We start from the raw sequence: 5658 nt of genomic DNA, 5'->3' as shown, positions 1-5658 counted from the left end.
ATATATAGAGAGAGAGAGAGAGAGAGAGAGATATTAAATGAACGATAGGTTTTATACAAATGTCTATATGTTGATATTGCTAAAACAAACGATAAAGAAATAAAGTCGATAAAGATATGTTCATTTACCTGTTGATTTATCGCAAATAATTTACTGTAAAAAGTACAGAACTGGCGCTGAAGTTGGTGATACTGTTTATCGTAACTGCTGCACCCATATATAGACGCTGTTGCTGGAAGTTGTGATAGTTAAAGAATTGTTTGTTATTTTTCTCTGTGTTTTTTTGCTTAGTTTCACAGTTGAACTATTCCAATTCACTCTATACGTTTTGCGCTATCTTTCCTATTCCTTTAATTTTCACTTTTTTCTCTCTCACAAAATGATATTTTGATGTTCTTAAGTTAATAAAGCAATACTTGAAAAAAGTAATACTAATAAAGAAAAGAAAAGAAAAAAAACAAGTACAGAAAGAAAGTTCAGTCAATGAAAATCAAACCAAGTACCACGATATCGTCAACGTATATAATTAAATCAATATGAACCAACGATGGCGTATAATTGAAGAAAGCAAACGCTCCGATGCGAACACTATACCGTCATCTCTCCACTTGAAGCTCACTTGCAAGCAAAATAGCAGGGAATCGCTTCCACAAGTATTATTGACAAAATTATACAACTGATATAACCGATCATATAAAAGAGATGTGGTAGAAGATGCAAAAAAAACAAAGAGCAACAAGCAACTTGCGTTTATCCACTAAGCATTCTTTCGTTCACTTCCTCCGTTGCTACACCGACCAACTATTGTTTCATGCTCCACCGCTCTCTTCTTGTCTCCCTCCTCCCCTTCGCTCCCTCTCTCCTCCTCTCTCTCTCTGTCATTACTCCCATCCATAGACTTTCTCGTCTTTCATTTTAAAAAAGAAAAAAAAGTAGACTAATAACACGAAAAATCGAATTAAAAATGAAATACCAAAAAAGATAGAAAAACAAAATAATTTGCAGTTCTGTGTCCAATTCTTTCTCTTTCTTCCTTCTCTCCTTTCCTTCCTTTCGTTCGTTCTTTCTTTCTTCTAATCTTTTTTGCGTCGTCCCCTCCTTTCTTCCTTTCTATCTTCTTTTTATATTTCTTCTTTCTTTTCTTTTATATTTCTTCCTTTCTCTCTTCTTTCTTTTTCGTTCTCTTTTTTCTTCCTTTTATATCCCCTCCAATCTTTCATCTTTCTCTCTCTCTTTCTTTCTTTCTTTCTTTCTTTCTTCCTTGCTTGCTTGCTCACTTTCTCGCTTTCTTTCATTCTTTCTTGCCTCTTCCCTTTATTTCTTTCTTCTTCCTTCCTTTCTTTCTTACCTTCTCACTCACCCTCTTTCTTTCTACTTTTCTTTTTCACCTTCTTTGCCTTTTTCTTCTTTCTTCATTTTTACTTTCTTCCCTGTTTTGTTTCTTTATTCATTTCTATTTCTCATGCATTCTCATTTTAGCATCCAGTCTTTCTATCTATTTTTTCTCCAACCTAATGCCTCAACTTGCATTCTATCTTTCTTTTCACTGTTTTCATTCACTATATTTTTATTTCTTTTTTTAAATGTCTTTCTTTCTTGCTCTCTTTCTTTGTTTCTTTCTTTCTTTCTTTCTTTCTTTCTTTATTTATTTATTTATGTATCTCCTCCTTCCCCCGCTCTTCTCTCGCTCCCTCATCCAGTCATTGTTCTTACTTTTCATTCACGTCTTTTTCACTTTTTTCTCATTCTCATTTTCCTTCTCCTCAACACATCTTATCTCTATTTTTTCAGTGTTAGTTTTAATATTCTATACTTTACTCCTTCCCTTTTCCTTCCTTCTTTTCTTCCTTCCTTCCTTCCCCCTTCCTTCCTTTTTTCTTTCCTTCATTCTTCTTCCTTCAAACTCAAAGTCGATGTATTTGTTTTTTATTTTTGATCCATTCTTTTAAATCTTTCTGGCATTTTTTTTATTGTTCTTCCTCTCTTTTCTTCCTCTCAGTTAATAAAAGCGCTTGTCTATCTATCTATCTATCTATCTATCTATCTATCTATCTATCTATCTATCTATCTATCTATCTATCTATCTACTTTTCACTGTTTTTACTCTTTCTTGTCTGTCTCTCTCTCTCCCTCGCTTAAAATCTTTCTCTCATATGTCCTTCCGAGGAACTTTTTCTTTCTTTGTCCCCATATATGTTTACTAGTTCGTTTTTTTTTTCCTTATCACCCTCTCTTTTCTTGTCTGATACTTTCTGTCTCGAACTTACTTTTTAACTATCATTCGTTTTCTCTTTCTTTCTTTCTTTCTTTCTTTCTTTCTTTCTTTCTTTCTTTCCTTCTTTCTCCCCCCTCTCACTCTCTCTTCCAATTTTTTAAATTTTCATTTCCTCCGTCCAAATTTTCTTCGATTCCGGGAATATTCCCTTCTCACCTTGCTTGTTGTCAATATTTTGCTCTGTGTTCTATTTATCTAACTTGTCGTCTGCTTTTCTAACCACGCCTATCGCTCTCTAGGCTCATTTCCCCTCCTTCTCTTCCTTGCTTTTCCTTTACTTCGTTCTCCTTTCTCAGATTATCCTCCTCTCTCATTCTTAACCAGCTTTTCTATTTAGTCCCTGGGCCTACCGCTCATTCTCCAGGTCATTTTCCGATCCAAGCTCGCAATATCCAATCTCCTTTTACTTCATATTTTAGTATACCTTCTCTGTCAGTCTTTCTACACTCACACTCACACACTCACACACACACACACACACACACACACACACACACACACACACACACACACACACACACACACACACACACACACACACACACACACACACACACACACACACGCACACACACGCATGCATATAAGCATATGTATTTGTCCGTCTGTCTATCTCGCTTACTCAGCCTTTCTGCTTTCTTCTACTTACCCCTCACTCTCGTTATCTCTCATATTCTCCTAAGTGCGAGCACGCACACTCACTCTCTCACTTTTTACCACTGGCAAACATCATAACCTCCAGAGCTAACAAGGGAGGAAACCTATACATGGTAGCTCGACCTGCGAGAAATAGCAGCCAAATTTCCCCTAAATCATCCCTCTATTTTTGTAACAGGGCATATTGGGTAATATGCTTCATTGTTACTTGCAAATAGGGGGGGGGGACAATGCTTGAATACTTTCGATCGTGTTTCTCCTCGATTAGTCCTATGCTGGGGCTAAGCAATGAGAACACCAACAACTACACACTTCTATATGTTTCACTTAGATCTCCCCTATTTGCTCAGTTTATTTCTTCACCCGTTTTCTTCAATTATTCTCTCTCTCACTGTCTGTCTATCACTCTCTCTCTTTCTTTCTCTCTCTCTCTCTCTCTTACTCACTTTGCATACCTACCTACCTACCTACCTATCTTTCTAACCGCCTTTTTTCAACCGACACCCTTATATTTCTCCTTCGTTATATTTGTCCATTCACCGCATTCTCTTATATTCTTATTGCCACCTAGCAAAATATCTTTTCTTTTCTGCAATTTTATCTTTCACTTTCGATTCTTTAATTACTCATGCACACACTCACTCACTTACTCACTCACTCACTCACTCGCTCACTCACTCATTCATTCAGTCATTCGTTCACTCATTCACTCATTAATTCACTGATATATTCACTCAGTCGATCACTCATTCAATCACTCACACAATCAGGGCTTCATTCACTGACTATCTCACAACCCCACTCATTCACTCATTCATTCGCTCACTCATTCAGTCACTCACTCATTCATTTACTCACTCACTCAATCAACCAACCAATTACTCACTCAATTATTCAGTCACTAGCTCATTCACTCAGTCAATCACATTCACCTGTTCACTCATTCAGTCTTTCTCTTTCACTCATTCATTTACCCATTCACTTACTGATTCACTAACTCATTCGTTCACTGGCTCTATCTCTCCCTCTCTTTTTCTCTCTCCCTCTCTTTTCCTCTCTCCCTCACCTTTTCTCTCTCCCTCTCTCTCACTTATTCAATCACTCCCTCAATCTCTCACCACAACCTTCAGTCATTATGTCTTTCTAATCCTTAACTCTATTCTACCCATCTTATTTCTAGCCCAACAGCTACTCTCCTTGTTGTTGAGACCTACATTACTCTTGTAGTATGCTCAGAGAAGAAAGTAAAGAAAAAGCATACTCTTGATATAGCCCTTACTTCTATAGGCACTGGGCCCGAAATTTGGTGGGAGGGGGCCAGTCGATTAGATCTACCCCAGTACGCAACGGGTAACTGGTACTTAATTCATCGAACCCGAAAGGATGAAAAGCTAAGTCGACCTCATCTGAGTTTGAACACAGAACGTAGCGACCAGCGAAATACCTCTAAGCATTTCGCCCGGCCTGCTAAAAATTCTACCAGATCGCCGCCTTATACTTCTGATATAATTGCCTCATCGGAGGTCATTATAAACTTTAGATGTGTGAAAACAGTGTCTACAGTACAAAATTTTCTCCGTAATTTTCATCTTATTTTCACAGCATTCACGAGACTGTACTCTCCTTTTAATTATTTGACTCTGTCTATCTCCTCTGTCAAATGTACTAAATTATAACATGAATCTCAAATTGTTTCTCTGTGTGCGGTGATTTGGCGTCTCTTTTGACAACATAAAACTGAGTCTAAGTTTGTTTATCACGTATTAAGTTGTTTTTCCATGGGAAAAAATAAGCGATGTCTCCAGTTCGTTTTACATACACTTACACAAGCACGCACACACACATACACATACATAGAAACACTCAAACACACGCATTATATAATACCAGATGCAAAAAAACTTGTCTGATTTTTAGAGGGCGTATTGTGGGTCAGTCTGAGGGTCTTAGCCTGCGTAAGATTGCACAACTCCAAATGATTTTGTGAGGACTCTCCATTAAGTTGCCTGCTATAGCAGAGCAGCTAGAGGGAATCTTCTTCCAGAAAATAGCCAAAGAAGGAGGAACGTATCTTTCAAAAATATTGGTATCTATTTACTTTTCAGATCTCTCTCTCTCTCACTCTCTCTCTCTCACTCTCTCTCTCTCACTCTCTCTCTCTCACTCTCTCTCTCTCACTCACTTTCTCACCCCCCCTCTCTCTCTATATATATATATATAAACGTATTTAAGGGATAAAATCATCATTAAAATTAATGAATTTTATCAGTGACCAGCATATATTAACCTTTTAAGTAAAATTAATACGTAGGGTTATATAATTCTAAGGAATACAATTAAAATTAAGGGCACAGAAGTGGTTGGACGTTATTGGCGTTTCTTTCTAGCATATAGGCATGGTAACTTCTGTGCCCTAAATTATAATTATATTCTGACGAGTTGGCAGAATCGTTAGCACACTGAGCAAGATGCTACTTGGCATTAAGTCTGTTTTTACGTTCTCAGTTCAAATTCCGCTGAGGATGACTTTGCCTTTATAGGCGTAGGAGTGGCTGTGTGGTAAGTAGCTTGCTTACCAACCACATGCTTCCGGGTTCAGTCCCACTGCGTGGCACCTTGGGCAGGTGTCTTCTACTATAGCCTTCGGGGCGACCAAAGCTTTGTGAGTGGATTTGGTAGACGGAAACTGAAAGAAGCCCGTCGTATATATGTATATATATATATAT

At 37.6% G+C, this 5658-nt stretch overlaps 1 protein-coding gene across 1 annotated transcript in view; it reads right to left on the bottom strand.

Moving 5' to 3' along the window:
* Window positions 1-814, bottom strand: part of LOC106879131 (uncharacterized) — a 209593-nt gene extending 208779 nt beyond the window's left edge. Inside the window, exon 1 of the mRNA XM_014928571.2 lies at window positions 129-814. The gene's annotated coding sequence lies outside the window, so the exon portion shown is untranslated. The remainder of the gene's footprint in view (window positions 1-128) is intronic.
* Between the last annotated feature and the right edge of the window lie 4844 nt (window positions 815-5658).

Source organism: Octopus bimaculoides, chromosome 7, assembly GCF_001194135.2.
Source record: "Octopus bimaculoides isolate UCB-OBI-ISO-001 chromosome 7, ASM119413v2, whole genome shotgun sequence".
In the NCBI taxonomy this organism is placed as follows: Eukaryota; Metazoa; Mollusca; class Cephalopoda; order Octopoda; family Octopodidae; genus Octopus; species Octopus bimaculoides.
The sequence above is the reverse complement of the archived record's forward strand: the minus strand, read 5'-3'. Positions and strand labels throughout refer to the sequence as shown.